The sequence below is a fragment of the Aotus nancymaae genome, unplaced genomic scaffold (assembly GCF_030222135.1).
Source record: "Aotus nancymaae isolate 86718 unplaced genomic scaffold, 86718_ANA_hifiasm-v0.15.2.pri h1tg000059l, whole genome shotgun sequence".
Classification (NCBI taxonomy): Eukaryota; Metazoa; Chordata; class Mammalia; order Primates; family Aotidae; genus Aotus; species Aotus nancymaae.
This window is the reverse complement of record NW_026988473.1, coordinates 37,078,388-37,090,230: the sequence shown is the minus strand read 5'-3', so window position 1 is coordinate 37,090,230 and position 11,843 is coordinate 37,078,388.

Here is an 11,843-nt window from a genome sequence, read left to right as displayed (position 1 = left end):
TTCTTATTTTATTATAGTAATAGAATTTAAAATAGGCATTCAGATATCCAGCTAAAATACATCATTCCCAATCCAGCTAGAATAGACACATGACTAATTAATTTTTTAGGTATAAAATATAAGGTGAAAGATTAGGTTTTAAGTGTACAACTTAGTTTTTACAAATGCTAAAGCTTGTGTAATCTGTATCATTTACCGAACAGAGAATATTTTCATCTTCCCAGAGAGTTACCTTGTGACCCTTGCAAGGTAATCTATACCCACATCAAAACAACCAGTGATGTAAATTTTATCACCATATCTTAATTTGTCGTCTTCTGGAATTGGTATAAATGTGAATACATTTTTGTGTATGCCTTCTTCCATGTAAGTTTTTGAGATTGCCATGTATTTTAATAGTTTGTTCTTTTTCTTTACTGAGCAGTATTTCATTGTATGAATATACCACAGTTCTTTATTCAACCTCCTATTGATGGACAGACACATGGCCTGTTTGTAGTTTTTGCCTATTATGAATAAAATACCCATGAACGTTGTTATACAAGGTTTATATATATATATATATATATATATATATATATATATATATATATATATATATTTATATATGTATATATGTGGTTTCATCTTTCTTGAATAAATAGCCAGGGAAAGGGCATTGCTGAGTCTTAGGGTTGATATAGCTTCTTAAATAAATTATAAAATATTTTTTCCAAAGTTTTAAAAAATATATTTTGCCTGCCAATCAACCATCTATGGGAGTTCTGATAACATTGTATTAGGGGGTCAATAAATTCTTTCTGTAAGGGACTAGCTAATAATTATTTTTGTCTTTGTGAGCTATACAGTCTCCATAGCAACTACCTAATTCTGCCATTGTAGTGTGAAAGCATCTACAGACAATACATAAATGACTGAGCATTGCTGTGTTCTAATAAAACTTCCTTTAGATTAAGAAAACAACTGGCCGGGTGCGGTGGCTCACGCCTGTAATCCTAGCACTTTGGGAGGCCGAGGCGGGTGGATCACTAGGTCAAGAGATCGAGACCATCCTAGTCAACAAGGTGAAACTCCGTCTCTACTAAAAATGCAAAAATTAGCTGGGCATGGTGGCGCGCCCCTGTAGTCCCAGCTACTCGGGAGGCTGAGACAGGAGAATTGCTTGAACCTAGGAGGCGGAGGTTTCGGTGAGCTGAGATCGCGCCATTGCACTCCGGTCTGGGTAACAAGAGCGAAACTCCGTCTCAAAAAAAAAAAAAAGTAAAGAAAACAGGCCACAAACAAATTTTTCTCCTGGGTTACGTTTGACACACCTGCTCTGCATCATGTCTAATATTTGGTGTTATCAATATTTTTTATTTTAACCATGCAAGTAGATTTGATTTTACTTTGCACTCCTCTGATAACTAATGATGCTGAAAATAAAATCATAGGCTTATTGGCTGTTTAGTCATCTTTCTGAAATGTCAGTTCAAATTTGATTCTCATTTTTATTATATTATCGTTTTATTATAGAAAGCATATAAGTCTTTTCTTAGTGTATGTTTATAAATATTTTTTCTCTCCCATTATGTGGCTTGGCTATTTATTTTCTTAGTGGTACCTCTTAGTGAACAAATGTTTACTTTTTCAAAAGTTCAAATATATTATCATTTATATATATTTTTTTTAAAAATGCTTTTCTTAGTGTTTTCTGTTTTTCCTTTGTGAAATCTTTGCTCACTTATGATTTGTGAAGATATTCTCCAATTTTTTTTTCTAGAATTTGTATAGTTTGGTTTCTACATTTACATCTATAATCCAACAATGTTAAATAGAAGTCATTAGAGTAGATATTCTTGTCTTGTATATGGACTTACAGGTAAAAATTGTCTTTCATGAGCTACAATTTTTTTTGAAAATGCCATTTATAAAATTGCAAAGGTTCTATTTTATTATATTTCTATGTTGATAGTTTTTATCATCAATCAATGTTGAATATTGTCAAATATTTTCTCTTCATATATGAACATAATTACAGCTAGTAAATGCAAAAACTGGAATTAGAACTAAAGTACTCTATCACTGGGGCCTACAATCTTAATGTATATAATAAGTGATAAATTTGAAAAAATGGTTATTGGGAATGTATATAATATATCATCACATGTTTCTGAGTCTGATATGACCAAAGTAAGGGCACAGACAACACCTTTTGACTTAGTAGATAAAATAATTTTATTCAAGTTGAATATTCAGCTCCAAGATTTTCCTGGAGTTATTCCAAAGAGAGGCTGAGAACACACAACAACAAAAAAAGTCATAACAATGTCAGAAGTAAATAGAAATATGGACGGTATGATGTATAAATTCCTTTCTGTTTCTGACTTTTAATGAGTAAATATTTCAAATATAAAGAAAGGACCATTGTGCATGATTTATTAGAATAGAATTGCTAGTGTGACTCAGTTCAATCTGTCACTACAGCTATGAGTGAGACAATGATTTCTCTATAATTTTTCTCTTCAGTATCTATATAGTGTCGTTAAAATCAGCCAATAAGTGGCAGAGACTGACTTTAGTGAGTTAAATTCAAGTTGACAATGAGATGAACAAGAACCAGTTCAGTACTCAGTGTTACTGAAATGAACAATGACCCTTAAGCTAATGTCTTGATGTTCTGCTGCTGATAAAAGATGTAACAATTTTTCAACAGTTGTTAAAAAGGACCTCAGGAAATACACACCATCAGCTTCACAGAAATGAATACACATTATGAACTTCAGATAATTCTATCTCTGGATGCACTGAGTATATAGACCAAATATACTTGTCATTTTCATGTGGGTTTCGAGCTAATAGCACCTCCATTCTAAACCTCAGGACAAGATTCAACTTCAATGGCCTTCACATGGTCAACATTCTCCTCATTAGAAATTAGCCCAAAGCTTTACAGGATCTTGTCACTACTGTATCTACCTTGATATTTTATTTATTTATGAATGACAACATGTTAAAGGAAGTTCTTTTAGAAAAAAATTAATTTCAGACACATAAGTACTTACATAAGTAACTACTTACTTTCTGATAGAGAAGGTTCACTTTATTACTGGTAATACTCCTAAATATTTATGTTACATATAGTAAATAAAACACATTTTATGAACTGAATGATGTAGAGAAAATGTAATTGCAACATTAGGTTTTTTAAGTAGAAGGGCACATATAACATCTAAAATTTCATGTGAAAATGATAGATTTTATCTACTAGATACATGTTAGATAATAGATACATGTTAGAATACTATTCTATTTTTATAGATACTAGATACATGTTATCTAATAGATACATGTTATCTAATAGATACATTAGAATACTATTCTATTTTTATATATTATTTTTAACTAGATACATGTTATCTAATAGATACATGTTAGAATACTATTCTATTTTTATAGATACTAAATGCTGGATTTATTGACTTTAGAGACCATGCAATTAGTAGCATATATTGAGAAGCATACAGAATAATAACAAATATAATAATAATTGAGATAATTAGAAAAGACTATACTATGTATACTTTAGTGTGTGAAAATCAGCCAACTAAACACTGAAATCAGTGTCAAAGAGAAATCTGCATTCTCATGTTCAATTAAGCATTATTCACCTTAGCCAAGATATGGAATCAACTTAAGTGTCCATCAGTGGATGAATGGGTAAAGTGTGGTGCATATACACAATATACTAGTCATCCTTAAAAAAGAATAACATTCTGTTATTTGCAAAAACATGAATGAACCTGGAAGACATTATGCTAAGTGAAATAAGTGAGGCACAGAAAGGCAAATACCACATGATCTCACTGACATGTGGAATCTAAAAAATTTTAACTCAAAGAAGTAGAGAGTAGAATAGTGGTTACTAGGGGTTGGAGAGGGGTGGAGAGTTGGGGAAATGTTTGTTAAAGGAGACAAAATTTTGCTTGGTTAGGAGGAATAATTTCAAGAGATATATTTTACAATAGTGACTATAACAAATTATAGTATGTTTTGAAAATCTCTAAGAGAATAGATTTTAAGTGTTTTTACCCAAAATGATAAGTATATGAGCATGAGGTAATACATATGTTAATTACTCAAATGAGCCATTTCACAGTGTATACATATTTTAAAACATCATTTTGTACACAATAAATGAAAATATAATTTCAATTTGTCAATTAAAATTGAAACAAAAAACAAAAATATGAATATTTGAATGTTATTCTACTTACAGTTCAATTATAAGTAATCATAAATGCTGAACAATTAAGAAGCTAAAATATATGAGAAAAACTATGATTCCTCAAATAATTATGTGTCTGACTTTTAAGAATTTGTCTTAGAGTAAGCAAAAATATATATTTATATTTGGAAACAGATGTTAACAGTATTATTAAGAACAGATATTTTAAAAATTGTTCTTATTTAAAAAATGAAGAAATGCTTTAACCTCACAATAATTATTGACATATTACCTAGAGTGATGGTTTTGGATAATGAAATAAAAGAAATAGTAAAATGAAAAAAAAATCAGCAAATAACTAAAAATCATCATAAAATATTTGACTTGTTTTGTCCTCACTTGCACCAAATGTTACAAGCATAATACTTTTATGTTGGCTTTAATGTTTGGATACCTATGCCCAGATTATAACCTGATCTATGATTCTTAGAACACAGTTTTACAACTGTATGTATTATAACTGCTTTAATGTTTCATGTGTCATTATAATACAATCCCAAGTTATACAGAACACCAAGAACAATTCAAAATATGGTGTACCTGTTTTGCTCATTAACAATTTAGTAACATGATGTACTCTGTTAACCCAACTTTGAAAATAACTCTCTTAAGAGCCATCTCACTTATAATCCAACACTTTCTCACTGATTTAACTACCAATACCTTCTTTTACTCAGTTTCATCTACTCTTGGACATTTTAAAATTTCTGTACAACCTAATCAGCACCTATAGGCTAACTTCTTGGACAGGGTGGGATAATTATGGCTATATTAATCTTTTACACATTTGGAATAATATCAGTGTGATTTAATTTCCATGTGATTGAGTAGAGTATTTGGAGAATCCATATGAGCAACATTGCTCTTTTGTGTCAAATTGTCTATTGAACACCTGATCTGTTTCAGCACTGTGCTAGGCATCAAAAGTAGTCTCAAAGAACATTTAGTTTTCTGGGGAAGACAAATATCTATCAATCTTTGGATGAAGCAATGTGCTAAGAATTATAGTAGTGGGGCTAGAAAACTATTCAAATACAAAGAAGGCAAAGGTATCTCTAAAGAAATGTTATTTAAGCTAGATTTCTGGGTTAAGTAGGATTTTCCTAGAGGAAAGAGTGTTTGAAGGTAAGGTGGAATAGAGTATTATCTGGAGAAAGCATAGCAGATAAAAAGGCACAAATGTTGAAACCCCGTCTCTACTAAAAATACAAAAATTAGCTGGGCATAGTGGTGCGCGCCTGTAATCCCAGCTACTCGGGAGGCTGAGGCAGGAGAATTGCTTGAACCCAGGAGGCAGAGGTTGCAGTGAGCCGAGATTGCGCCATTGCACTACAGTCTGAGTAACAACAGCAAAACTCCACCTCAAAAAAAAAAAAAAAGGGCACAAAGGTGAAAATCTATTGTTTGCATGGTATGTTCATACAGATGCCACTATTATTCCACAGTAACCATAACGTTGTGGTCCGCGGTCACTTTTACCCAGGGTGTAGATGTAACTCAGTTGGATTTTTCATCTGCTTTCACACTTTTGAAACTGCACTGCTTAGCACATACCCTGCACTGTTGTCTTAACACCTAGAATTTTTATAACAATTGAAACTCATCATGAAGAAAAAAGTTCTGAGGCAAAGTGAAAAATTGCATTCTTTTCAAAATGTTGCCTTGTTCAACTAATTAATCATAGTAAATGTGATATTGCTGTGAAGTTTTGGCCAATTTCAGACTAATATTTAACATTTGTTTTTGTGTTTGTTTGTATAATTGAACCGATTATGTTAACTAAATTCAAGAACATCATTGAGACTTCTAATACTAGAGATACGTGATGAACTACATTTCCAGTCCTGTATCAGCTTTCAGCATTGCCTGGCACAAAAACAGCCAGCATTTTGACCTTTCTGAATATTGATTTGGGCAGTAGACCATGCACAAAACATAACACAGCCAGTAAACTAATCACAGAAGCACTTTAACCAGAATTAATAGGTATTTCATCAAGCAATTCCCAATTTCAAATATGGTAAAAATGATAGCTAATATTAACAGGAGGTAAACAATAACAAAACCAGAGTTTAGACCTCATTAATACTATGAAAATATCCTTGCTGCTTAGGCAGCAGAAGAGGTAAATAGCTTGTGCTTTTCCACTTCATCTTCTCCATATTTTTGATAATATACTAGACGGAAGTTTCCTTCCTTTAAGTGAGATATTTGCAGGAATGGATTTGGTATGTAGAGACACAAAGCATTGAGATTTCCAGCAGCATGAGAACTGAATGATGGCAAAAGTATAAAAAGTGTTGACAGTTATCACCTGTGCAACTGCCCCCAAATACTCACATTCCCACTACTAATGCCACCACTGTCCTCAGTTGAGATAACTAAATGCATTTTAATGGTTTAAAATTCATCTAAATTCTAAATTTTTATTAGAAGACCAATGTTCTAGTCTTTGCTATAACATTTAGCAGTGATGCAAATTTTGTCAACATTTCCTACCCTATCTCAATTTTCTCCTCTCAAGGTGATTTAGTAACAACTTACCTATCTGGTAAAACTTGTTCATTATGGGAATACAAAAAATATAATAAACCTTGAAATTGTTCATTTGTATTTTCTATGAAAAGTGTATATGACTTTGTAATATGTATATAGATACACACACACGCACACATAAACACAAACACACACACATACCTATATCTATCTATGTATCTATATGAAAGTTTTGTTTTGTCCTAGGAAGAAGTGTATTGGAGTTCTGATGAATGCCATTCTAAGACATGCAGAAGAGTAAGGTAGGAATCAAGCTATTCATTATTAAAATGTATTTAGGTAACCCAGCTTGTACTTAGCTACAAAGAATATTCAACAGTGCATTTTGTAGTATGAGATAATTAAAAAGTATGAGGTGTGTTTCATGGGTGTGTACATAATGAAAAAATCTGGAAAAATATCCTTTAACCAATACCTCAGGACACAGAATTCTCTGCTACAGAATTTACACAAAGCTATTCATATTGTCTGGCTATTTAAAGTTAATTTGTATTATTTTGTACTTAATATATATACTAAAAAAATAAATCACTGCACAATATTGTCATGCAATAATGTGAAAACAGATATTTATTCAAATTGTTTTCAATTCAAGTTAAAGTCAAATAGTGAAAGCAATAGGATTGTTAGGTCTCACTGTGGAATTCTATGCAAACCCTACACAGGGTTTTCACATGCCCTGTCTATACAGTATTATCCATCACTCACATTCAGTGTTAAAACTGTTAAAGCAGATGATGATTCCTAAATTCAGTCTTAATCCATGGCTCACGGGAGAAAGCATCTTCCTAAGAATTACATGGATAGTTTCAATTTAGCACAACCTTGTTCCCTAATGGAATAGTTGTTGTATTAAATACATATGAGGCAAGGTGACTCTTATTGGAAACGTTTCTTAACTATATTTTTAAGGACAACTTTACCTTTAAATTACCAACTCAAAACCATAAATTTAATTCTTAGGCTTTAAACGATTGTATTTTAAGGTACATAAATATGGATTATCAAATATCAATGCTATAGTAACATCCTGAAACAAAACAAGCACAAAGGTATAAAACCCTAAACTGGAGGAAATTTGAAACCTTCATGTTAAATCTTAAATGTAGTATTTCTAACTTGTGAAGACAGATTGGTAGGTAGCCATTTTTTGTGTGTCTTAAAATAACTGGAGGCATAGTTACAATTTTATATATCAAGTGATTGCTTATTGACTGTTGCAGGTGAGATGTGCTATTTTTAGTTTATTTGAAATGTTTGACTGGAAAGGGGAGAGGAGAAAGAAAATATTTGAAATCTGGAAAACCCTAAACCTTTGGTATGAAATTGTAACTTTCACTTACATTTTCTTTAAGGATATAAAAGGTTTATAATTGATGTAGTTAAATTGAACAATAACCATTGGTGACTGTGGAACAGGAAATTATAGCCTGCAGAAAAAGTTGTAATCTAGGAATTGAAAAAATAAGATCCTGAAGTTGTTTAATTGAGTCAATTTCTGGATTTATGTGAATTTATAAACTACAGTAAGTTTTGAATGAGGTTAATCTTCTTTAATATAAGTAAACAAGTCTGTAGACTGTGATCTCCCCAAACTAAAAAGTACGATACTTGGAATTGTGTTCTTTATGGTTGCAGTGTTGATAAAACACTAATATGCAGAAAATAAAGGAATTACACAGTGCAAATAAATAAAAAAATTACCAACAAATATACTTTCTATGAAATAGAAGTTATACATGAAAGATCTTTTTCTCTGCATGAAAGTGCAGAAGGTTGGAGAAAAGACTATTCATTCTACATCTTCAAACCATAGAACAAAACAGAAAAGGCAAAAAAGGAAATTAATATTTGGAACTCCCAATTATGTATTTTAATCACGCCATAGGCACTAAACTTAAATTTATTCTTTATTTTTTTTAAATTAAAAGTGCTTATAAATGAAAAGTATAAGATTTTTCTTGTCATTTTCCACTTCAAGGGCCACTAGTCTAGACTAGGAAAGAGAATAACTGAACTTTCTCTCCTACCTACTTACTGTCTTACTCTTTTTCAGTTCTGGGCTTTGCTTAAGAATCATGTTAGCACACTGATGAGATACATAATATGGCAATGAGACATTGAGACATGATACACTCCCCCATCCCTTACAACTTAAAGTTATCCTTGTAGATCTCTTGGGAAAGATAACTATGTCAGGATATAGCCCAAGATGGCACAACCTCAAGATCTGTAGAAGAGTCACATTTGTAACAGTAAATCCTATCCTATTTGTTGTGGTTGTTTGTGTTCACCACCTTCTTTCCTATTCTCTAAGATAATCACCTCTTGACTTCATTTTGTTTTTAATCCCTTTAAGATGTCAGCAACTTCTCTTGCTTGAACTTAGATATAGGCAGACTAAAAGCCTAAAAAGTTAAAGGGACATAACACTGGATATGGAGTTGCAAAGTTTTTATCACTCCAAGTCACAGATATTCATGCAAGAGTCTCAAAAAATGTTTTCACAAAAGTAGGTATTTACCTCTTCCTACGCAGAAATCTGGTCCTGAAAAACAGGAATAAATAATTATATAAAAGTCTTGGGAAGCTATGAAATTCTTTAGTGACACCGTTTCAGAGACTCACAAACAATACGAGACAGAGGAGGTCTTATGTATCATATGAATATGAAACTAAAAACAATACAATCTTTATTAGTAAATCAAGGTTTGTTCTGAAATATGCAATATGAAATAAACATGTACAATATTTAAATAATATATGGCTCACAGGAAAGCTACCTTAAATGTGGTAGGTGAAAACTATTGTAGAGAGAAAAAAACAAATAGAATTATAAACTTAGGAAGTTTTTTAGAACAGTTTTTTAACCTTTAACTTAATTTAATTTATCTTTCTCCAAGGAGTTATTTTAGACATTTTATAACTGTTCACCGATTAAATTTTAACACTAAAGAAGCACGGTATATTAGTTTATATACTGTATGTACATCTATGCTTTATACATAAAAGGAATATTTATTTTGCCTTTGAAGAAAAAAATCCTCTTGTGGGCAATATTGTTCCTATTAAGAATGCATAACATGTAACAAATGAGAAGTACAATTAGAATGTTTGTAACATAAAGAAATGATGAATGCTTGAGATGATAGATAACCCATTTTCTCCAATGTCATTATTACACATTGTATGACTGTATCAAAAAATCTCATGTATCCCAAATATACACTATGTACCCATAAAAATGAAAAATAAATAAACCCAAAAAACTGGGGAAATCAAAGATCTTAAAGGCAAAGCAATTTATCTATCATTACAAATCAAATTAATCATGAAAAATGAACTAGAATTCTGATATACTGTTTTCAATAGATAGTGCTTTGCACATAGTCACCTTGTGACACCAAATATGAAAATGCACAATTCTGCAAACAATCAAATAGAATTTTGACTGGATAATCAGTAAAATAAGTATTAGCATTAATGTGAATTCATAAAGTTATTTGAGAAAAGTAACTATGATTTGTTGTAATTGTTAATATCCTTATGTACAAGGTATCAATTGCTAATCTCATAATCATAATATAATGATATATTCTTCATAAAAATGTGACTTCCTTCAGAAAAAATACTTTATATTTATTAGACATTTTAGGAGAGTTACTTTAATTCAATTTTTATTATAAACTCAAAATTAAAATGTCATAGCTCAATGTATAATGGCTAACTTAATAAATAATTTAAAAATATCTTACCCACAGTGAAATTCTGTGAAAATTAATAAATGAAACTGTCCTAACTGTACTCAGACAAATTATGTATATAGTTATATATTTTGTAGCCTAAATTTATATATTTATATTATAAAATATAAACAATTGATCTATAATATAAATATATATTTATATATAATCTATATATAGTATAAATTTGTATATAATATAAATGTATACAGAGAATGAGAAAAAAATTATTTCATCAATGATAGGAAAGTTTGTCTTTAATTTTTATGTTTATTTCTAATATTTATTTTTTATTTTAAGGATCAGAAGGCATATATTTTTCTTGTAAAAACTCCTGGAAACTATAAAAATACAACTATAGAATTTGGTTCTTTCTCAAGGTCTACTTTTACAATAAGTGGCAACACCAAAAACTAGAGAGACATTTTTGACCATCATTTCCATTACACAGTTTAACAAAAAGTTCCACTGAATGAACTTTTACAATATATATTTGCCCACTGGTTTCTATGTCTGTTTTCACACCTTACACTAAGCTAGCAAAATTTATGACCTTAACTTGTTTTACTAATCCCAGTTACAGATTTTCCAGGCGTTTATCTCATCAACAGCCAAATTCAATATTTTTAAAGAAAAAATAAGCTATGAAGTTAAAAATCATTTAAAATTGTATTTTATATAAATAACACATAGTATTTATTATATAAAAACATTTATTCTATATACTATTTTATATAGAATATAGTTATATATTCTTTATGTTTTCCCATATGTTACTGAAGTCACTTTTTGGATTTCAGCAGGTCACTTAGTAACTTCAGACTCCTGAATGGTTAAATAAAAAATGTCTAAAATAAAAAGACTAGGTTAAAATTCTGGTTGATATTTGACCTTAGTCAATTTACTTGAACAACTTGTATCTCATTTTTATCATCTTAGAAATGGTCATAATGATAGTACCTACCTCATTAATTAAGGTTACCACTATAATTATCAAGCTTATAACAATGCGTGTCATATAGTAAATAACATAGTTGTTAGACATAATTTCTTCCCCCACCAAAGTCTCTGAAATAGAGTATCTCCAATGTTCTTCCAGCACCAGCTTCCTAAGTTTATAATTCTATTTGTTTTTTTCTCTCTACAATAGTTTTCACCTACCACATTTAAGGTAGCTTTCCTGTGAGCCATATATTATTTAAATATTGTATATGTTTATTTCATATTGCGTATTTCAGAATAAACCTTGATTTACTAATACAGATTCTATTGTTTTT